General features: G+C 43.4%; 1 long non-coding RNA gene across 1 annotated transcript in view; it reads right to left on the reverse strand.

Annotated features, from left to right (window-relative positions):
• LOC109490097 overlaps positions 1–24,735 on the reverse strand; it is a 58,276-nt gene that overhangs the window by 27,306 nt on the left and 6,235 nt on the right. The window contains exon 2 of the long non-coding RNA XR_002143324.2: positions 18,829–18,898. This is a non-coding gene — a long non-coding RNA (uncharacterized LOC109490097). The remainder of the gene's footprint in view (positions 1–18,828; positions 18,899–24,735) is intronic.

A 24,735-nucleotide genomic window follows, 5' to 3' on the forward strand; every position in this document is an offset into this window, starting at 1 on the left:
TACCTTCTAGTGGCCAACATAGTGTTCGATAAAATAAAATTCTAGTAAAGGCCCTTTCAATTAGGTTAAGTTCTTTATTTTTGGCTTATAGGGAGTCCTGTGTCTGAGACACAGCTGAAGGTATATTCAAAGCGATCACTTTTTACCTACAGAATTAATCATTTTAGAACCATGAGAAACTATGGACTCCGGGAAACAAACTGAGGGTTTTAGAGGAGAGGGGGGTGGGGGAATGGGCTAGCCCGGTGATGAGTATTAAGGAGCACATGTATAGAATGGAGCACTGGGTGTTACACGCAAACAATGAATCATGAAACATTACATCAAAAACTAAGGTTGTACTGTATGGTGACTAACACATAATACAAAAAATTTTTGAAAAAAAAAAGAATTAATCATTTTAAAGAGATTAGCATTAAGGAAATTTCGATGTGAGGACACCTGGTGCCAGCAAGGTAAATTCTGTGGCCTAAGGGCTTAGCTCGAAAGTTCAAATCCAGTTAACAAGGTCAGTTTATGGCCCCTGAGACCTGACAGCAGAAGCCCATAGTCAGGCCTACATGCAGGGAAGAAAAGAGTATGGTTTGCAGCGCGGGGAGTGACGCAAGAGGGCTGGGGGAAGGGCAGGTCTCAGGTGTGACGTCACTACCCTGAAAACCAAACCTCACCACTCCTGTCACAGCATGAGGCTACTGATGGACAGCTGTATGTGATCAGGATGGGATCTAGGAGTCAGGGCTCAGACAGGGGACAGGCCAGGAGTGAGACACCGCTTTCTAGAGACCAGGGGGAGCCGTCACCTGAGCTGACACAAGGACAAGCATTGCAGGGGTTACGAGCTCTGGAATCCGCTACCTGGCTTTGACTCTGTGCCCCTGCTACTTGGCACATGGTCTCAAAGCTGACATTTTCTCATCTGTGAAATGGGAATAAAAATATCTGCCTTCGAGGGGTGCCTGGGTGGCTCAGTCGTTAGGCATCTGCCTTCAGCTTGGGTCCTGATCCCGGAGTCCTGGGATTGAGCCCCGTGTCGGGCTCCCTGCTCGGCGGGAAGCCTGCTTCTCCCTCTCCCCTGCCTGTTACTCCCCCTACTTGTGCTCTCTCACTCTGTCAAATAAATAAAATCTCAAAAAAAAAAAATCTGCCTTCGAGGGCAAGTATGAACGATGACAGCCAATCCTCATCAAGGGCTCAGCGCAGAGCCTGGTGTGCAGTAATTCTCTCACTGTTCGCCATCCGTGCTCGCTGGGCAGAGGAAGCAGGAAGACACGGACCAACGGCCCAGCCACGCCATCTCAACACAGTACGATCCAGCGACCCCGGCTTGTTCTCCATAGCAATGAGCGGCACAGTCCTTCAGTGGCAAAGGGCTGGGGGCTTGTTTTCAAGGGCAGCCCTGAACAGAAGTGCTGGGAAGACCATGTCCCCCACTCTCTCTCTAAAGAAGCCCAAGACATTGAGAAGGAGGAGGCTATCTTAAAGAGGAGGCCCTCCTGCTAAGGAGGCCTCAGTAGTAACAACAGAATTGTCCCTGGGGTGCCCAACATGTGGGTAAGAGGTACATAGAACATGGACCTTCGAATGCAAGCTCAGGGAGAAGATGACAACAGAGAATGTAACCAGAGGCTCCTCAGAAAGTGGGCGGAGCCACAGCGTCGCCTCTGCAGGAGGATGTCTGGAGATATTTTGGGTTGTCCTAACTGGAGCAGCATCTTTCTTGCGTCTAGTGAATGCTGTGCATGGGGCAGTCGCACAACAAAGAATCATCTGCCCCTGAATACCAGCAGAGCCGAGGCTAAGAAACCCCAGGCTAGATAAATCAGGCTTGGGTAGAGATGGTGGCCATGCGTGACGTTAGAAGGAAAACACTTTGAGAAGGAGCATGTCTGGGTACCCAGCATGAAGCACCAGGCTGCCATCTGTCATAACAACAGCAAACAATGACAATAACCCTTCCGTCGGATTTACTATGATTCAGACAACATCCTAAACTCTTCACCTACAAGTCATGTAATCCGCTAAAACAACCCACGCAATAGGTACTATTATCATCCCATTTTACGAATGACAAAACTGAGGCACAGGACCCGCTCAAGGTCCAGAATTAAGCAAGCAACAGATATCAACTAGGCAGTCTGACTTCAGAGTCCAAGTTCACATAGCAAGCACTTGATAAGTATCTGATGAGTTCATAGGGAAAAAATGAACTCAGCCGTAAGCAAAAACATGCACCAAATATATAAACAGCACAAAGAGGGTACGATTATGAACAAAAGGACGTTGACTTCTCTATTTCCAAACTAACCAAGGGGTGAGCATCCTGTGGTGGGGAAAGAAGCCAGCTGGCATGTGAAGGATTCCACTTGCGAAATTCCTCCATCATTAAGAATCAAGTAGCATCATCATTCCAAGAAGGTGGACCACTAACATACACACAAAGACAGTGCCTTAAGACTTTACAGATAGTCCCTTACTTACAATTCTTCAACTTTACAACGGTGTGAAAGAGACATGCACTTAGTAGAAATTGTATGTTGAATTTTGAATTTGGATCTTTTCCTGGGCTAGTGATTGGAGGCACAGACCTCTCTCATGATGCTGGGCAGGGGCGGGGGCAGTTCCCAATCAGCCTCAAGATCACGAGGATAAACAGCTTACCACCATTCTGTACCCAGACAACCATCCCACTTTTCACTTTCAGTATAGTATTCAATAAATTACATGAGATATCCAACACTTCCTTATAAAATAGGCTTTGTGTGAGATCGTTTTGTCCAAACATAAGTGTTCGAGGCACTTTAAGGTGGGCTTAGCTATGACTTTTGGTAGGTTTGGTGTATCAAATGCACTTTTGACTTAGGATGGGCTTACCGGAAAGTAACCCCATTGTAAGTCAAGGAAGATCTGTACGCTGAGTCGTTTTCTTTTCCAAAGACCAAGATTTGTGGCCTAAGTGATAAGTTATTCTGTCTGTCAAAGCTTTGTTTTAACTGTAATCTGGCCTGGAAACATAACATAGTGGGGAATTTAGAAGTTACTTTAAAAACACCTTTTTATGGTTTGGGTTTTGTACGTATAAGTGTAGGAGGGAATGGAAATTTCAAGGAAAAAAAGAATCAAAGTACATAATATACTCATTTTTCTTAGGACCTTTTATAGTCCCAAAGCCACTTTGTTAGGGTCAAAACACACACACTCACACACACAAATCTATTCTGTATAACTGCTTGTTTGTAGTAAGATCACATTTGAGATATGGGTATTAGAGTTTGTTCAGACAATAATAACAAACATTTTTAAATATTAGTATAAATGCAACTAGAAATTTCCAGAGGAAAGAATTTATAAACTTGGGTTGTGTGTGTTTCTGTGAAGCAGGAAAAATACTTAGAACACAAGAAATATTCACAATATAGAAAACAAAGGGTTTTTTTGCCCCTGAGCTTAGGGGTAAACACCAAAAGAGTTATTTAAAGAAATCAGGGCCGGGGGCGTCATGGAGAAGGAACTCAAAACTCAGTGGGTATCATTTTACCATTAAACATATGGGTGGTTGTCTCAGTTTCCCCAGCTTATATTATCCCCAGCAACTGCTTCCTCTGATGGTCCCTTGGCATAGTCACAAACTTCTACAAATACAGTGTGTGACCCAAGTTTTTCTAGGTCTTTCATGTTTCATTTCTTCATTCAGCATTTTCCCTCAAGCTAACAACTCCTTTCAAATCTAGAGATGGAGGGATCTGAAGCAGGCAAGGTTTCACAAAACAGTCGAGGGCAGAGCCACCAGGCCGGGGAAGAGGATGGCTAGGACTTCCTTCTAGACTTCCGGGCACCAGGCATGGGCTGGTGACATGGCCAGCACCAAGACAGGGAGGATGAAAAACCAATTCGAGTTCAGTCCTCCAAGGACAGAGAAGGCAAAGAGGTCCTCGAAGGCCACGCAGGCTGACTCCATCCACCGTCAAGGAAGTCAGTAAGCACCGGCCAACATCAAAGCCAGGTTCCAGGCAGACTTGTTTACTCTATGTTCCACTTCATGCCACCTACCCACAGGTAATAAACAAACTCAGGAAAACATCAGAGATCTGAAGGGGCATCCTGGCCCTAAACAAGGAAGAGGCTAAGAGGCCAGGACTGCCCCATCGCACCCAAACCAAAACCCGATGATGTACTATTTCTGCTCTGTTGCAAAGGGCTTTCCAAATACCAAGTCTCAAGCTTGCAGCTCCGTTTGTAGCAGAAGCAAATGCGATTTTTCTGCCCTGTGATTTGAATCCAAGAGATCTGGCCCAGCATGAATTAGTGAACACTGACATTCTTCCCAGTCCTTAATAAGGTCTTTTTACTTTAATTTCTTCATTTCTCATAAGTAAAAATACTCTCAATTTTTCAGAAGCCTGCAGTTATATTTATGCCATTAGAAACAGACGGCCTGACAAATACCAGCTGGGAACAACACAGTGCCTGCTTTAGAGTCGGCTCCCAATTCTGGAAGTGTTCTGCGCTGGACACTCACGAATGAGAGTGTGCCCTATGCTGTTCTTTGAAGAGCATCTTTGTTTCCCGGTTGCTTTCAGAGGACAGTCCCACGCTGCTCCAAAGCTTCCCATCACCACTTCCACACACGCAGTTCGATGCACTGTGTCATGGCTTCTTCCTTTTTTTCCTCCTTTTATTGAGGTATATAAAGTGCGGAAAGTATGCCTACTGCAAATAAATGACTTTGTATACTTTTAAGCGCTAAATCACCACCACCTGGGTCAAGAAGTAGAATATTTCCAACATCCTGGAAGGTTTCCTTGTGCCCCTCACTGGTCAATCTTACCCCCCTCTGTTGCTATCCATTACTCCGATTTCCTTTTCAGCACAAATTAGCTTTGCCTGTTCTTGAATAAATATAAACGGAGTCATACCATAGGTGATTTTGTGGTTGGCTTTGTACGCTCGATAAGAAAAACTTGTACAGTGAGTTCAGTGAAGGAATTCACGTGAAATCCATTCAGTTGTTGCTTATGTCAGTTTATTTCTAAGAGCTTTGTTGAGGTGTAACTGACACACAATAAATCATACACATTTGAAGTGTACAGCTTGATGAGATTACTCACACATGCACCATGAAACCATCCCCATCATCAAGATAATGTGCATATCCATCACCCCACAAGTTTCTTTGTACCCTTTGGCCAACCTCCCTTCCTCCCCTTCCCTTATCCCCCCAAACGCTGGTATGCTTTCTGTCGTTACACATTCATTTACATCTTCTAGAAGTTTATATAAATGGACTAATACAGTATGTCCGCTTTTTTGTACGATTCTTTCACTTAGGATACTTAACACTGAGATCCATCCATGTTACAGCTTGTACCAACAGCGCCTACCTCTTCATCATGCAGCAGTATTTCTTAGTAGGGGTAAACTAAGGTTTGTTGATTTATTCACCTGTTGATGGACATTTGGGTTCGTTCCAGTCTATGGCAAATAAGGCTGCTATGAACATTCATGGACAAATCTATGTATGGACACAAATTTCCTTTCCTCTTGGGTAAATATTGGATCCTCTGATAGGTATGCATGTAACTATTTAAGAAACTGCCAAACTGTGTTCCAAAGTAATCTACCATTTTTAATTCCCACCAGCAGGGTACGAGGAAACCAGGTCCTCCACATACCCATCAGGACATGGGATGATTGGTCTTCTTTAATTTTAGCCACTCTACTGCGTGTGTAGTCATATCTCATTGTGGTTTCATTTTGTCAGTTTGTATTTCCCTAATGACTAAAGATGCGGAGCATGTTTTCATGAGCTCACTTGCCAACAATTTATCTTCTTTGGTGAAGCGTCATTTCAAATCTTTTGCTTGCTTTTGTATTGGGTTGTATTTTCCTTACTCTGACTACTGGGAGCTCCGTATATATCCTGGATACAAGTCCTTTATCAATTATATTGATTTGTAAATATTTTCTCTCAGTCTGTGACTTGTCTTTTCATTCTGTTAAGAATGTCCTAGAAAGTAGAAGTTAGTTTTGATCAAGTCCAATTGGTCAACTTTTTCTTTTATGGATTTTGAGTTTGGAGCTGTATCTAAAAACAAAAATCTTTGGTTAGCTTTTCTCCTTTATTTTCTTCTAGAAGATTTAAAGATTCCAGTCTTACATTTAGATCTGTAATCAATTTTGAGTTAATTTCTATATATTGTACAAGGAAGGTATGGATCAAAGTTCATTCTTTCGTTTACCAATATCCAATTGCTTCAACATGATTTGTTGAAGATTATCCTTTCTCCACTGAATGACCTTTGCATCTTTGTCCAAAAAAAGTTGTCCATCTCTTTGTGTGTCTATTTCTGTACTCTATTCTGTGCTACTCTCTATTTCTCTATCCTTACACCAGTAACACACTATCTTGATTACCGTAGCTTTATAATGATATAAATATTAGGTAGTATAACTCTTGCAATTTTGTTCTCCTTTTTGAAATTTGTTTTGACTCTTCTAGATCCTCTGCATTTGCATATGGGTTTTTAAATCAGTTTGTCAATTTGTGCAAAAAGTCTGTTGGGAATTTTACTGGAATTGTGTTAAATCTAGAGATCAATTTGAGGAGAATGGTTATTTTAACAATGTTGAGTTTCTCAACTCATAAACATGGTATGTTTCTCTACTCTTTTAAGTCATTTCTCTCAATATTGTAAGTATACAGGTTTTTCGTCTCTTTATTAGATTTAGCCCTACATATTTCATATTTTTCATGCTCTTATCAATTTAATTTTTCCATGGTTCATTGGCAGTAGGTAGAAATATGATTGATTCTTTGCATATTGATCTTACATCCAATAACTTAGCTGAACTCTCTCATTCCAGTAGCCTTTTTACAGATTTTATCAGATTTTCTACAATTTTGCTGTCTGCAAGTAAAGATAGTTTTACTTCTCCTTTCCAATCTGGATGCATTATATTTCTTTTCATTGCCTGATTTCACCAGTTAGAACTTCCAGTAAAGTGTAGAATAGAAGTGGGGAGAGAAGACATCCTTGTCTTTTTCCTGGTCTTTCAAGGGCAGCATTCAGTTCCTCACCATTAAGTAGGCTTAGCTCTAGGTTTTTAGTGTATGTCTTTTATCAGATTAAAGCAAGTTTCTTTTTATTTCAACTTTGCTGAAAGTTTTTATCAGGAATGGAAGTCAGATTTTGTCAAACTTTTTCTGCATGTAGTGAGATAATCGTATGGTGTTTGGGGTTTTTTTTGTTTGTTTGATAACATGATGAAATACATTGATTCATTTTAAATGTTAAACTAACCTTATATTTCTGTAATAAAGCCCACTTATCCATGACCATTACCATTTCCTATAAAGTTGAACTAAATTTGCTAAAATTGCATTTAGAGTTTTTGTATCTACGTTCCTGATGGATAACCACCTATAGTTTTCTTGTAGTATCTTTACTTGGCTTTGGTATGCAATGCTGGTCTCACAATGAGTTGGGAAGTTTTCTTCCTCTTCAATTTGCTGGAAGAGATTGTATAAAATTAGCATTATGTCTTCCCTAAATGTTTGTGAGAATTTACCAGTAAAGACATCAGGACCTGGCATTTTCTTTGGAGGGAGGCTTTTAATTACAAATTCCATTTATTTATTCCATGTAGAACTATCCTGTTGACCTATTTCTTCTTTATAGCTTTCAAATAATTTGTCTTTTTCATCTAAGTTGCTGAACTCATAGGAATAAATGTATTCATAACATTTCCCTATTCTGCTACTAGCTACAGACTCTGTGGTGACGTCACCATTCTATCTCCTGATAATGGTACTTTGTGTCTTCATTCCTTTTCTCCCCACCCCCCAATCACCCTGGTTCAAGATTTATCCATTTTATTGGTCTTCGCAGTGAACCAGCTTTTGGGTTAAATGGTTTTCTCTATAGTTTTTCTGTTTCTATTTTATAGGTTTCTGCTTTGATCTTTATTGGTTCCTTTCTTCTTAGTTTGAGTTTAATTGCTCCTCTTTTTCTAGTTGTTATGAAGGAAGCTGAGGTCATTGATCTGAGGTCTTTTTATCTTTATAGGTATTTAGTTACATATATTTCCCCCTAAATGCTGTGTTAGCAGCATTCTACAATTTCTGATATCTCGTGTTTTCAGTTTCATTCTGGTCAAAGTACTTTCTAATTTCCCTTTCATTTCTTCTTTGACCCATGGATCATATTTAGAAGTGTGTTATTCCCAAATTTGGGGGAATTTTCCAGATATCTTTCTGTTACTGATTTCTAATTGGATCCCATTGTGATCAGAGAACAAACTGTCTGAGACTTGAATCTTGTTATATTGAGATTTGTCTTATGGCCCAAAATATGACCTATCTTGATAAGTGTTCATCATGCACCTGGAAAGAATGCATATCTGATTTTCTTTGAGGGATGTTCTTCAAATGTCACTAGGTCAAGTTGGTTGATAGTCATGGCCAAGTCGTCTACATTCTTACTGACTTCTCTGTCCATGCATGCTATCAATATTAGAAAGGGAGTGCTGACATCTCTGACTATACTCACGGGTTTGTCTGTTTCTTCTTGCAGTTACATCAGCTTTTGCTTCAGTAACTGGAAGCTCTATTATTAGGTGCATAAATGTTTAGGATTATTATGTCCTTTTGATAAATTGACTCCTTTTGTTATAAAACGACCCTCTTTATCCTTGGTAATATCTTTTGCTCCACAATCTACTTTATCTGATGATAACAAGGCCCCTCCAGCTTTCTTTTGACTACTGTTAATATGGTCTATCTTTTTCCGTCATTTTAACCTATGTGTGTCTTTATGTTTAAGTGTGTTTCTTGTGGACAGTACACAGTCATGTGTCTCGTGTTTTATCCAATCAGCCAATCTCTGCCTTTTAGTTGAGTTGTTTTTGTGAATATTAATATAATCACATTTAAGTCTACCAGCTTGCTATTTGTTTTCTAGTTGTCCCATCTATTATTTGATCCCTTTTCCTTTTTCTGTCTTCTTTTGAATTATTTGAGAGTAATAATAATAATAATAATAATAAATTCTCTTGTTTCCCTTTTTTTGACTAGTGAGCTAAAGTTCTTTGTTTTTTACTTTAATGGTTGTTTTAGGGTTGATAGTAGACACCTTTAACTCATCAGTTCTCCTTCAAGTAAAAGGATGCCATTTTACATGTATTATAAGAAACTTAAAAGTACTGCATTTCCATTTATCCTCTTCTGGCATTAACATTTTACTTACACATATACTCCCCAACACGTTATTATTTTTTTTATTTAAAGAGTCAATCTTTAAAGGAGATTTGAGTAATTTTTTAAACCTTATATATTTATTCAAATCCTGGATGAGTCCCTCTTGGGGCGGCTGGATGTTTCAGTCAGTTAAGCACCCAACTCTTGATTTTGCCTCAGATCATGATCTCAGGGTCACGCTCAATGGGAAGTCTGTCTCTCTCCCTCTCTCTCTGCCCCCCCCCACTTACTCCCCCTTGGCTTGCATGTGTGCATTCTTTCTCCCCAAAATAAATAAATAAATCTTTAAAACTTTATACGTTTACCCATGTAGTTATCATTTCTGGTGCACTCATTTCCTTTGCGGAGATCCATATTTCCATCTGATACATTTTCATTCTCCCTAAAGAACTTCCTACGACAATTCTAGTGGTGCAAGTGTTAGTACAGCATTTGTATGTTTGAAAAAATATCTTTATTTCCCATTTATTTTTGAAAGATATTTTTTCTGAGTGGAGAATTCTAGGTTGACAGTTTTGTTCCTTCAGTGTTTTAGATGTTGTTTCCCTCACACGAGTGACAGAAGGCAAGGAATCTGCTGTATCCTAATCTTTGTTTCTGTGTGTGTAACGTGTCTCTTTTTTCCCCCGGGGCTTTTGAATTTTTTCTCTTTGGAGCGCCTGGGTGGTGCAGTCATTAAGCGTCTGCCTTCAGGTCAGGGCGTGATCCCAGCGTTCTGGGATCGAGCCCCAGATCAGGCTCCTCTGCTGGGAGCCTGCTTCTTCCTCTCCCGCTCCCCCTGCTGTGTTCTCTCTCTCGCTGGCTGTCTGTCTCTGTCAAATAAATAAATAAAATCTTTTAAAAAAAAAAGAATTTTTTCTCTTTATTACTAGCTTTGAACAACTTGATTATGGTGTGACTTGGTGCTATTTTCTTCATGTTGCTAGTGCTTGCAATTCATTGATATTCCTGAGTTCATAGTTTTCATGAAATTTGGAACATCTAATTTGTAAAAAAGCATCTTTTCTGTCACCCCCTCCCCACCTCTCCTTTTGGTATTCTAATTGAACAGATATAAGCCCACTTGAAGTTGTCCCAGAGCTCATGAATGCTCTATTCATTTTTTTTAAATTTTTCTCATTCTGTGTTTTGTTTCAGAAAGTTTCTAGTATTACATCTTCAAGTTCATTTATCTTTCTTCTACACTGTCAAATCTGCCATTAATCCTATCCAGCGTATTTCAGACTTTGTCATTTTCAACCTGTGAAGTTTGATAAGGGTTTTTTTAATATCATCCATGGTTCTATTTAACTTTTTGAATCTGTGAAATACTGCCTTAATAACTTTCAATATCCTTTTTTCCAAATTCTAAAACCTGTGTCAGTTCTGAGTTGGCTTCAATTGGTTGTTCTCCTCTTTATAAAGAACAGTGCTGGGGCGCCTGGGTGGCACATCGGTTAAGCGTCTGCCTTCGGCTCAGGGCGTGATCCCGGCATTGTGGGATCGGGCCCCACATCAGGCTCCTCTGCTATGAGCCTGCTTCTTCCTCTCCCACTCCCCCTGCTTGTGTTCCCTCTCTAGCTGGCTGTCTCTATCTCTGTCAAATAAATAAATAAAATCTTAAAAAAAAAAAAAAAAGAACAGTGCTATTTTTGTGCTCCTGTGTATGTTCAGTAATCTTTGACCAAATGTCAGACATCTTGAATTGTACCTTTTTTGGGTGCTAGATATTTTTATATTCCTATATTCATGAGCTTTGTGCTAGAATAGTTACATCATTCAGCAACAGTTCGATCCTTTCCAGTAGTACATTTATGGTTTGTTAGTTAGGCCCAGAGCAATACACACTCTAGGGTCAATTATTCCCCCAGGACCAGGGCAAGAGTTTCCTGAATATTCTCTCCAATGTCCCCTGGACTGTGAGTTTTAAAAGTCCGCCTGTTAGGAAGAGTCACTGTTTCTGGTATTGCACGAGTGCTGGACACTGTTCCCTTCAATTGTTTTGGACGGTTCTTTCCCGGTCTCAGGCTGTTGCGTCCCATGCACGTGCTCATCGGTCCTATGCTGCATCCCTGAGGAGGACCCCTGCGGTCTCCGCGTCTTCTCTCAGTGTCACTCCACTCTCTGGTACTCTGTCCTGCAGATTCTTGCCACCATGGTCTCACTGGACTCTCAAGCTCCTCAAATCAAGGAGTCCAACAGGTTCTGCCTGGGTTCCCATTTCCACTTCACTCCAAGGTGCCTTCTCTCAATGCAGTTACCTGGGGAAATTTTAGGGTTCAACCCATTTGTTTCCCATCTCTGACATATCATGGTCTTATGCTGACCAATATCCATAGTTTTGCAAAACAGTGCTTCATATATGTTGTCTGGTCATGTTTTGTTCGGGTTGTTTCAGGGAAGAGGTAAGGGGAAATCCAGTCCCTGTTGCTCTATCCTGGCCATTTTGCTCATGTCCCTGATGGGAGGGTAAATCCCATACCTGTTGGTCCATCTTGGCTGGAATCAGAGGTTTATTTTTTAATTTTGTTTAGTGTTATCTTGTATGGAGATACTATAATTATTTATCCATTCTGTTATTGATGGACTTTTGCATTATTGCCAATTTTGAGTAATTGTAAATGAAACTGCTTTGAACATTTTTATGCATATCTCTGTGGATACATGCACTCATTTCCTTTGGGCAAATACTTAGGAGTAGAATAGCCAGGTCACTGAATAGGTATATGTTTAGCTTTAAGAGATGTTGCCAAACAGTTTCCAAAGGGGTCTGCTATGTTAAACTCCCACCAGCCTTGTACAGAAATTCCAGTTGTTCCACACCCTCACCAGCCCTTAGTACTGTTGGTGTTTTTCATTTGAAGCTATTCCAGTGGTATCTCATTTTAATTTGTATTTCCCTAAGGACTAATGATTTTGATTGAGCACCTTTTCACATGCTTATTGGCCATAAGAATATCCTCTTATGTGAAGTGTGTTTTCAAGTCTTTGGTCCATGACAAAATTGGATTGCTTAATTTTCTTAATGGTCAGTAGGGTTTTTTTTTTAATATGTATTCTGAACATGAATCTTTCGCCAAATATATTACTGTGAGTATCCTCGCCTGTTTATGGCTTATCTTTTCACTCTTTTTTTTATGATGTATTTGATAAACAAAAGTCATCAATTTCAATGTAGCCCAGTTCTTTGGGGGTCTTGTTAAAGAAATTCTTACCCACCACAAATCATGAAGATAGTTTCATATATTTTCTTCTAAAAGCATTACTGTTTTTTCCTTCCTTTTTGAATACGGCATCAATGATATGAGAAATTTTATGTAGCCTAAAAACTTCTTTTGCCCTTCTATCGGCCTTCCGTTCAATATCCAACGGTATGACACTGTCAACAGGCGATGTGAAGTCATTGGCTGCACATCCTACTACACTAATAGTAGGCTCTAAACCCATTACAAGGTCCCCTGCTGTTCACATCATGACCTGCTAATCAGTTAGCAAAACAAATATGTTAGTTCACCCTTACTTCATTCTGTAGTGCCTCTGTTCTTTTTGTTTGAGAGTTTCTATAAATAACAGGTTGAAGAGCCCTTTTCTTTGGCTGGGGCCCCAAGGAGTGAGTTTTTATTTCCTTCTTCTAGTTTTTCATTGTTTTCTAAATTCTTTATAATACATGTGCATACTTTTAATTTAAAAAGTAAACTTAAAAAAAAACCACATTGAGCAGTTGCGATGAAAGTATACATATGTTTTTGCATTTGTAGGAATAAAATACAATGTTTCACAGCTCTTTCCTAAATAGATTATGTTGACTATACACATTGACTTATAAAAGCAACTTGCACGGTTGATGTCTGTTGGGCAGACACAGTCAAACAGTTTCATTAACTTAAAAGCTTCCTACAATCTCCATCGTTTCCCTTATTAATAACGTATGGTTTTTATTAAAGTCTTGGTCAAGTTTTTTTTTTTTTCCTGCTCTTGGTCTTACCTTATCTGCAAAAGAAGCCACAGAAAGTTTTAAAAATATAATGATTTGCCAAGTGTCATTAAAAATTACCAAGAACAGAGGTTGAGCAATCTTTTGTGATACTGTCCTTGTTGCAGGAGCAAGAGGAAGACATCTGGATAGAAATATCTGAAAAGAGCTACTGACACTCTGCGCCACAGTCCTCTTTTCCTGCACCATTATGGGACAGAGATGTATCCAGTAACCCGAGCTGCATTTAGAAAAGTATAGTTTACTTGACAGCATTTACAAATTATGTCTTTTCCTCTGAATAACATACGCTGCAGAAATGCTTCCATATGCTAAAGTTGGACATGCTATTGTAATGAAAAAGAAAAAGATGTCTTTTAGTGGGTAGTTTTCATATACATACTAAACTGCAATATGCACAAATTAGTAATGCTGTCCCTTAAGAATTTACCATAAATGGTTTTCTAATTCTTTCTGCCACTCTCTGCTACAGATTGGGAGTGGATTTTGTCTTAACACAATGGGTCAGCAGGAATTCAATTATGATTTATCTAAGCAATGAAACCAATTTGATAGCAGTCATAGTTCTTATGTTTTAATGAAAAAATAAGACTTTTTTCTCCAATCTTTTGTGTTCCTTCAAGTTTCGGGAGGAGACAACTTCCAACTTCAAATTCCAGAACACATATACGTGCAGGTAACTCCTCTCTATCAGACTTCAGAGTGGTGGTCTGCCAACCATGGGCATGGGCCAAATGCAGCTAAACTCCTGCTCTTGTAAATAAAGTTTTATTGAAATACAGTCACGCACATTCATTTACCTACTGTCTATGGCTGCCTTTGTGCTACAAAAGCATAGTTGAGTAGTTATAACAGAAACTTTGTAGCCCAGAAAGCCTAAAACTTGTCCTTTATAGAAAAAGCATTTCTGGGGCGCCTGGGTGGCACAGCGGTTAAGTGTCTGCCTTCGGCTCAGGGTGTGATCCCGGCGTTATGGCATCGAGCCCCACATCAGGCTCTTCCGCTATGAGCCTGCTTCTTCCTTTCCCACTCCCCCTGCTTGTGTTCCCTCTCTCGCTGTCTCTGTCTCTGTCTCTGTCGAATAAATAAATAAAATCTTTAAAAAAAAAAAAGAAAAAGCATTTCTGACCCCTGTTTTAGTAAGTAGCTATTTCTCATGTTGCAGAAATAAATGGACGCAACCACTGTCAGTAGCTCAGCCAGGATTTTTAGGATCTAAGCAGCCAGGATGACAGCCAGAGCTCCACAAAGCTCTAATGAAACAGCAAGAAGAAATTCAACGCCCAAGAAAGTATCGAATCCTTTCTTCTCTACGGTGAATGACAATGACTCTGGCAGCCAAAATGCATATAATTATATTTGAGAACTGTCCTAAAATGTAAGTTCTCCAAGTAAATTAATCTGTAAATGATTTTGAAAAAAAATTCATCTATCTTTCTACTGCAAAGTTCTTAAAATATTTTGAGGAGGTACCATATGCCAAGATGGGAGACTTTTTGCTCAATTTTAAAATTCAACATTCTAGGGGTACCTGGGTGGCTCAGTCAGTTAAGCGTCTGCCTTCAGCTCAGGGTCGTGGGGTCATGATTATGGGGTCCTGGGATGGAGCCCCGCATTGGACTCCCTGCTCAGCGGGAAGTCTGCTTCTCCCTCTCTCTCTGCCCCTCCCTCCACTCATGCTCTCTCTCTCTCTCTCTCAAATAAATAAATAAAATCTTTAAAAGTAAATAAACAAAATAAAATTCAACATTCCAAAGTAACTTACAAGCCTTTTTCCTTTCATTTCTCAGAACAAATACATAAGAAAGATGAAGGCAATACCTATTTGTGAACCTTTCGTCCGGGATATATATATCATCAGGCTAACTTGAAAGAATAAGAGAAATAGCAAAGTAAATTGATCATTTATAAATATTTTCAGCTATGATTGAAAATAGAACAAAACACTGACAAATTGATTCANGTCTGTTTGAGCAACAAACAAAACACTGACAAATTGATTCAACTATTCAACAATTCATTCAGCAATTCATTCAATAATTGATTCAAAAACTCAACTATTAGGATTAACAACCCTGATACTTTTAAACAGTAATAATACAACTTAGTAATGAAAAGACAGTTGTCTTAGTCCACGACAGTTGCTATAACAAAAATACCATAGACAGGGCTAGGGGGCTTATGAAAATCATACATTTATTTTCACGGTTCTGGAGACTGGGGTGTCTGAGATCAAGGGGCTGGCAGATTTGGTGTCTGGGAGAGCCCATTGCCTGGTTGATAGGCAGCAGGCTTCTCGCTGTACCTTCACCTAGCAGAGGGGGCCAGGGATCTCTTGGGTAGGGTAATAATCCCCTCATGACCAAATCACCTCCCAAATGCCCCACACCTCCAAATGCCATCACACTGGGGATTAAGTTTCAACATAAAAATCTGGGGGGATGTGTTCAGTCTAGCACATTCCACCTTGGTCCCCCAAAATTCATGTCCTTCTTGTATGTAAAATATATTCATTCCATCTGAATAGCTCCCAAATTCTTAACTGGTTCCAGCATCAACTTGAGAGTTTAGGTCTAAAGTCCCATCTAAATACCACCTAAATTCACACAACTTGTCCTGAGGCAATCTGCTCTCCAACTGTGAACTTGCTTAGTCAAACCTGTCACGTGCTTCTGAAATACAGGGGTGAAACACGCACAGGACATGCATTCTCATTCCAGATGGGAGAAAGAGGAAAGAAGAAAGGAGTGACAAGTCCCAAGCAAGTCCAAAACTCAAGGGGGCAAATTCCCTTAGACCTTAAGGCTCAAGAATAATATTCTCTTTGCCTTGATGCTCTGGGTCTCCAGACTCAGTGGGACAGTGCTCCTGCCTACAGCTTTGCTGAGTAAGTTTGAGGCTACAAGGCTCCTGGTTGCCCTGCCCCCACAGCTTTGGGCAGCCCAGTCCCCTCTGCGGCTCTCCAGGGTTAGGGCCTGGGGTCATGGCTCTGCTGGGAGGCCTGGTCCTTTGAAACCAAGATGGAGGCAGCCATGCCCCTGAGGCTCGCTGGGTGCAGCCTGCGCCTGTCCCGGTTGCTGGAGAAGCACCTGGGGCAGCCAAGGACGGAGGGCTGGCGGTGGAGACCACCCAGTGAGGAGGTCCATGGAGGGTCAAGCACAAGCAACCCCTTCTTTGCATTCTCCCATTGTCTTGGAAAACAGTTCCCGGCTTCTGTGAGATGGCTGACTAGTCTCATTATCAAACGGTCTCTTGGCCACACCCTTAGTGTTCTCTCCTGAAGACTTTCTCATTCTCTGCAATATGGATAACCTGAGAATTTTCCAAATCTTTAAGTTCTGTGCTCTGCTTTCTTTCCAATTAACAATTCCATCTTTAAGTCATTTCTCCTTTCTCACATTTTACCACAAGCAGGTGAGAGAAACCAGTCCACTTCTTCCACATTTTGCTTCGAAATTGCCTCAGCTAAATACCTCACTTCAATGCTTGCAAGTGCTACCTTCCACAAACACGAGAACACGAACACAATTCAGCCAAGGTTTTTTTGCCACTTTATAACAAACATGGCCTGTCTTCCAGTTTCCAAAAACATGTTCTCATTTCTGTCTGAGACCCCATCCTTTGCCATCTGCAGCCCACCAACTTTCTGTTCAGGGTCACTGTTCTCTGAGCAGCTGAGGCTTTCTCTATAGCCCTCCTCTTCCGTTTCTGAGCTTGCACCGGAAACACCTTGAAAAGCAATGTAGGCTGCTCATGGCAATGTAGGCTGCTCCGAGCACGCACCTCCCTATTCTCCTGGTCCCTCCCCGCACCCAGGTACAAAGCCAGTTCCACCATTTCACGCGTTTGCTAGAGCAGCACCCCGCTTCTCAGTGCCTGTTTTTGTCAGAGTCGGTTTGGGCTGCTAAAAGAAAGTACCAGACACTGGGTGGCTTAAAAACAAGAGAAACCTATTCCTCACAGCTCCGGAGGCTAGAAATCCAAGACCATGGTGCCTGCTTCTGGGCGGCAGACTTCTCACTGTATCCTCCCAGGGCAGGCAGCAAGCTCTCTCCTGACTCTAATAAGGGCACTAACCCCATTCATCAGGGCTCCCCTCCCCTGACGTAAGCACCTGCCAAAGGCCCCACCTGCAGATACCATCATATTGGACATTAGGTTTCAACATGTGAATTCGGGGGTGGGGGGGAACAAACATTCAGTCTACAGGAGTTGTCCTCTCTGACTTCTTGAAATTACGAATGCAAATAATGCAGCGAAGTGAGAGGGGCATAAATTTCCAGTGACTCTAACAAAATGATGCTTAGACCTTGGCCAGGTTTTCTATTCATGCATTCATTCATTCATTCAGCTGGTCACTCAACAAGTATTTTATTGAACATCTACAATATGCCAGGCTGTATATTCCAGGAGCTGGGAAGACAGCAGTCTCATGGAGCTGACATCCTAGTGGGGCACACGATACAATACAGGTTCATATCTGGCCCGGAAAATCAAAGCCAGAACGTAAGCCACAGACCTGAAAGAAGTTCAACAGTTCAGACAAGAGTATTAAGACTCTTGCAAGAAGGGTCACATCCAGGCAAACCCTTGTGCATACTCTTGTCCGCTCCCTTCTCTCCTGGACTTCCCCTATGAAATCCCTCGCTCGGGAAAGCGTCCAACCAACTCAGTCACACTCAGATACAAACGCCTGACCTACCATTCCTCTCAGAAGTGTCTGCATTTCCTGACATGTAGACAGGAGGAGTTCCTAGGTAGCAGAAAGCGGTCTTAGGGACCTTCTCAGAGTCGCCTCATGCATGTGCTTCTAAGGCATCGTCTATCACGCACCTGTTCTGGTTTGTCTGGTTTCGGCAGCAGCGACTAGCTCACCTGCTACAAAACCCACAGAGCCTGAAGGTGAGCATGTTTGATGCTGTCTGTATGTCCCCCCTGGATGTTCTGTCCGCCCTTTCCCATCCAGCCCTGTTGCCTCGGAGGCTGGCCTCTGAGGACCGCACCAAGGGATTTTGTCTTCCTTTGGTTGGGCTCAGCTCAAGGGAGTCCCCAGCTGGAAATGGAGGAGGGGAGGAAAGAGAGGGCCAGGTCCTTATTTCCCTGCTCCCTCCCTGACTGGCTGCTGGTTGCCAGGGGCTACATTCAGGGCTCCCCATCGTTCAGGGCTCCCCGTCGTGGCTCCTCGTGCATATAGCTACCAGCCACAGCCACGGCTTTAGCTAGAGCTCTCTCTGTAACCATCAGTACCCGTGGCCCCTGAAGGTGCCCCTAGAGGGGGTCAAAGCTCCATGCTGGGGCTCCACCACTCGCCGGTGGGTAGTCTTCTCACCGGCCTCTCCCTCATGGTCCCATTCTCAAGGACACAGCCAGCGACACCAGCGATGCTCTCAGGTTGGCCACTGACTGTGGGCACCAGCTTCATTTTTAAGCTCCAAGGGCTTAGGAGGGACAGGAGGACTGGTGACCGACCATTCTGTAAATGGTGCTTCCTCTCAAGATTAGCGGCAACTCCCCTCCAAAGAGAACCAAACTCAGGGCGATGTGTGGTGTGCCCCCAGCCCCTTGTGCAGAGAAGCAAAGCCTCTGAACGGCCATGGCTTACCTTTCTGTGTTCAGTGGAGGGCTGTGGGCAGACGAGCTGGAGTCCAAGCAGCAGGAGGGAACCCAGGACGCTGAGAAGGAAAAACAGCAACAGGCAGGGCTATGAGTATGTCGCTGGCAGCGGCATCCAGCCAAGGCAGGGGCTCCCCCTCCTCACCGGGAGAGGACAGCCCAAACCCACCCCCATCCAGGGATGTGACCCAGCCAAGGTGCCAAGGGTCAGCCTCAAGGGAGGGGAGGCAGCACAGGGCTGTGGGCTGGGCCAAGGCAGGGGGCAGATCTGGGATCAAACCCTTTCCCACTCACCAGCAGGGTTCATAGGTCAGGACATGTAACTCAGAAGCCTCAGTCTCCTCCCTTGTAAGATGGCGCCAACAGAAGCTGGCTCGGACATTTGGGGAGGACGGACACAGAGAAAGTGCTAGTGTATGCTTGGTCTTAGTGGAGCTGGCCAGGTCAGGCTACATGTGGGGCTCTGAGCCTGGCCAGGGAAACTCCTCTCCTACACCCCATGCTTCCCCTGGAGACTTCCCTCTGCCCATTCTTGGCCCTCTAGTGTCACAGATGTTCTCCATGGGCGGGATTAGCTGTGCTAAGCTCTACTGTCACCAGCCCTGATTAGAACTTGTCATCAAATAAAGGGAAGGTGTGGAATAGGAGCCAGCTGGCCCTGACACAGCAGGGTGTGCTGGGAGGGAGGACGCTTTTGATTCAAACACATTGAGCTAGAATCCCAACTCCACCATTCCCATCTGGGTGAACTTGGGCAAGCTAACGTCTCTGACCCTCAATGTCCTCACCTTCTGTAAGGACCGCTGAGGATGACACAGGTGGAAACACCCACATAGCTGGTTAGCAGAGGAGAGACAAACATTGTCAATTAACTAAAACCCAAAGTCCCTTGACTTGAAATCGCCAACGCCATTGTTTGAAACATCCCTGCAAAGAGGTCACTTGTCCTACTTAGTTGTCTTTAGGATCCTTTTTTAGGGTTTAACCCTGAGGACAGTTAAGTGACCCGGGTGGTTCTCACCCTTTTTTGAGGCTTCCGACACAATTGTGAGATGTGAAACACTGCTCCAGTCCAAGCAGAACTCACTGTGTGGAGGTGAACATGAGGAAACCTGTCTGAACAGGTCAGGGTGTGTGGAGTTAGAAAAGGCTCCCACCATGTCCAAGTATCCTAAATGCCAACCTAAGCCCCTCTTTGTATGAAAATTAGCCAGGCCCTGGCAGACCACCCAGAATGGATGTGAACAGACTGGTCAGAGAGGGCAATGGGGAGGGAAGCGGGGGAAGGGAACATGTAATGAGTGTCAGATGCACTCTCTCCATGGTTGCCTTGGACTTGGGGCTGAGGCCACAAAGCTAGCCCCAAGGGTAGTTCATACACACCCATTCCGAACAGGAAGGGCTGCACCATCTACTGAGGTCCAGAAAAGGAGGTGCCCCCTCTGCCCCACCCTCATCCCATGTTGTCACCCCTCACCACCTCCAGCCTGTACAAGGAGCGGGCCGGAGGATGAGAGAAGTTTACTCCATGTGGACTTCTTTGTAGAGAGATGCAGGAGTGCTGAGCACAGCCCCCTCCTCTCCTGTAGGAGAAGAAAAGCCAGCGTTCCCTCCCCAGACCAGCAAGGACTACCATGTAGAGAGCTGTACCTGAGCCCCCATGTTAGGGATATAAGGACGGGCACCAGATTCTCCCCTGGAAAGTATCTAAAGGACAAATCCTAGCTGGAGTGCCTGGGAGAGCAGAGTGGAGACAGAGGGCTGGAGGGGGAACAGCCTACATTTCTGGCTCTTGCAAGGACAGAAGATGCTGGCTTTTTCCTGTCAACTGCATGCAGGCACCGTGGAACACTGGGTTTAGGTGTTCTAGAAAGAACTTCATCAAGGCTGCTTGCTGGGGTTAGGTGATGTGTGGTGGGTACCCATGGAGTACAGGACTTGGGGAAGGGTCATAAAGAGATGTGCAGCAGGAGACCCCAAGTGAGGGGGGGGGGTTCTTTGGGAGGATCCCCCAAAGTGCCCCAGGAGAGGAGAATACAGAACTCAGACATCTGCTGACCCAAGGTCAGCAACACCGGATAACCAGGGTCACCAAGTGCATGGAAACCCTCTGCCCAGTTACCTCTCCTCTCCCCTGCTCCACCCCTGCTCCAGCCAACAGTGGCCGAGGGAGGGGCTGGGCGGAGACCTGGGCTTGTGAAGAAACCAGCCTGGTACCCTCCTCCTGCTGCAGGTGTCTGAGGCCCCGCCCTCCCTGTCTGGGGGAGGAGAGACTCTGGGCGAGGAGAGACACTTTCAATGGGACGAGAGCCTAAAATTTTTATATCTGATGAGACTTTTTTTTTTTCCCTAACTAGACTTTCTTTTTAATGTGGCATATCTCTATACAAAATCCTTCCAAACAGGGGATCTAATCAGAAAAATATAATATGAAATCAGTCACGAAGAGAATCAGAGCTGGTTTGTAATTTGCTGAGGATCTAGGTCAGTGCTGTGCAGTAGAATGTTCTGTGATGATGGAAATGCTCTATTTCTGCACCATCCAGTGCACAGGCACATGGATCTGATGGTGAAGGGACTCGTGTCCTAGACGAATACCAAAAACTACTGAAAGAAAACTAAAACTAAAGCTTCTAAAAGGACAGGCATTCAACCAATAAAGCTCTCCCTTAATACACATACACCTTTTTTGGCCTTTTCTTTTTAAAGATTTATTTGAGAGAGAGAGAGAGAACGAGCAGGGGGAGGGGTAGAGGGAGAGAGAGAATCTTAAGTAGACGCCCCCCTGAGCTCAGGCCCTGATGCGGGGCTCGATCTCACCACCCCGAGATCATGACCTCAGCCAAAATCAAGAGTCGGATGCCTAAGAGTCAGACTGAGCCACCCAGGCACTCTTCCCTTGGACTTTCTGATACTTGAAAACAAGACTGCTCATGAACCTGCAACAAACCAGAAAACTGCCCAAGATGTCCTCCAGCCATGAGGCGGGGGCATCTAAGGAGTGGGTGTGAACACGCTGGTGGGAAGAGAACAGGTATTTTCTAGTTGAATCCTTACTGGATCTGGTTTGTCCTGCAAACCAAGGAGCATGCACATCACAACTAGGGAGTCTGTGCTCTTAGTTACATGAGCTTGCACAAACAAATCATCTCAGCTTCCCTCAGTTTCCTCATCTGTAAAATGGGAACGATATGACCTGCCCTGCCTCCCTCAAATGAGTCAAGGTGAAAGACAGCCTCTCATGAACCTGTGCCTACAACTCTGAATCACGGCAACGCATTCTGGCACTGTTTACTCATCCTTAAAAAAAAAACCAGATTGGCGTGGTTTTGTTAAAAAAACAAACAGCAGCTCCCTAAATGTGTTACACCTCAGCCCCTCCAAGTTCTTGGCAGACGCCTAAGCCACATATTTGTAATGCAATCAGGAGCACTTTCGCATAACCACTCATCCCAGGCTGTACTTCCATAACTTTCCAGGGGACTTGGGGCAGGGCAGGGAGTGCAAGAGTAGAGGAGGGAAGATTCTGGGTGTTCCTGTCTCCGAGGAAGGGCATTCCAAGTGGCCTGGTGAACTCTACTCCCAGATACATCTACCCCTCTTTTCCGGTGTCTGCCCAAAGCTGTCCATTCTCCATAATGCCTCCCTGGCCTGCACAAAAGAACCTATTTCTTTTTTCCCACAGCACTTATTATCTCACTGGCTGAGGCTTTATTCATTTAAACTTCTCCCTCCACCCACTAGAATGCAAGCTCCATGAGATGAAGGAGTTGGTTTTGTCCCTACTTTATTCCCCAGCATCTAGCGAGTGTCTGCTATATAGTAAAAGCTTAATTTACTGAACGAATGCATGATGTCACATCATCCTGATGACTTATGAAATTTCAAGATAAATGGGAATAGTGCAAATTAACAGATTCAAAAATGCCCAGAGTCACTTTGGGAGCTGTTAAAAGTTACTTTATGAGGGAATTATGAAAATGAGTTGTGCTTTTGAATTTCCATGTGATGCCCCCCAAATTTATGCTGCTAGGATTGACATGAGGTATGTCAACAAAATGTTTGTTGGTGCCTCTTGTTGCGAAAATGCAACACAAATTACATTTCGATGTTCAAATGCTTCTTTTCTTCACTGAGCTGGGTCCTAGTGGAACTAAAATGCATAGGGGTACCCAATAAAATTCATTCTGGAATAAACTCTTCGTTATTAAATGGGCTCTGCTCTGAATGGAATAGAATAAATTCCCCCAGAGGGGAAATTATTCTTTGGGCTGCAATAACAGCAGCCAGAGTAATATATAACCCCAGGGGCCAGATGAACCTCTGCCAAGGGCTGGAAGTTTCCCACCCCTGCTCAGCAGAGTCTGTTTTAGGATACCCCACCCTGCTCACACATACCTATGTAATTGGTAGTCCATAGCTGTGCCCACAACCGCTTCAAAACACCAACAATCTAGCCCAAATCCTTGTTCCTCCTGACCCGACTCAAAATTAATGTTTGGGGAATGGGAGAGCATGTGTGTGTCTGTGTGTGTGCAACTCGTGTGTTATTTCACTTTGATAGTTTGCTTTGGCAAACTGCTCCCAGCTTGCAACGTTTTGACAGATTGAAGGCTACCAGGGCCTTTGGCAAACAAATCACACGCTCCCCTCCAAGTGGCGGGGGAAGCCACATTCCTACCAAGACTTTCCGATTCACCTTGCAGTAGAAACAACCCAACACTTCACGCCAGAACACACAGGGGGGAAAAAATGCCATCTCCCCAGTATTGTTCTAGATTTTAAACACTGCATCATCTCATCTCCTCATGTAGAAAATAACACTCCTTGAAATCTGACACCAGATTTACAGCATGGAACTGGGGCTCCCCTCTGGGCTTCTGGATTGGCCTGGGTGAACCCCTCCCACCCCCCACACCACCCATCCTCAACTGCAGGTCGGGGGTGGGGGTGGTGGATCCCGTCACAGCCGCCGTGTACCTGGGATCACCTCAATGAACTCAACACCACTTGACCCTACCAAGTAACAAAACAAGGAAAACAGAAAAAACCACCACCAAAACCCAAAAACCTTACTTCTTTTCTTCTTCAGTTAGTATAACCCTAGAGATATTTGGGAGTCAACCTGGAAACTAATAAAATTATACTGACCTTAGCAAACGAGAGCCAAAATCTTAGCACTAAAGTGACATCTCCCCCTACCGGGCTCCGGAGATGAAAAAGGTTTGCCAGCATGCCTGTCGCCATGTTCAGCCTTCCTCTGACAGCAGTTAAGAGTAGAGGCAGACAAGAGAGGGAGATGGGCTACAAATGACATTGGAAAGGAACTGGATGGTTTACCACTGATCTCAATGATCACGGGTATAATTTCATTGAAATTCCACAACTATCCTACCAGACACGTTTATTATACCCACTCTGCAGGTGAGGAAATTGAGGCACAGAGAAGCTAAGCTGTTTATCAAAGGCCACACACACCTACTAAGTGGCAAAGGCTGATTTCAATGCCAGTAGTCAGACCCTTGGCCTGGACGCTTAACCACTGTGCTCGGGGCCTCATTAACACAACACCCCTTTACACCAAGCATTTGCGTTTCATCACATCGATTTCCCTCCTCAGTCTTCGGAGGCTGTGGCTTCACACATCTGTTTCACTTTCTGTCCTGCTTGCAAAAATAATCAGAAAGTAAGTACATGTGATAAAACCTAGTTTACCCAGCCTCACTAGAGAACCTTCTGAATTTTAAAATAATTGAAGCTAACCATTTCAATCCCAAACTTTAAAAAAAAAAAGTGCACTCTATTTATTTTCCTGCTTCCTTCTACAGAGCATGCTGAGCTTAAGTCACCTTTTTTGGATGGCTCCGAACCATCAGCGTGAATCTCAAACCATTTG

Source organism: Ailuropoda melanoleuca, chromosome 5 (assembly GCF_002007445.2).
Source record: "Ailuropoda melanoleuca isolate Jingjing chromosome 5, ASM200744v2, whole genome shotgun sequence".
Lineage (NCBI taxonomy): Eukaryota > Metazoa > Chordata > Mammalia > Carnivora > Ursidae > Ailuropoda > Ailuropoda melanoleuca.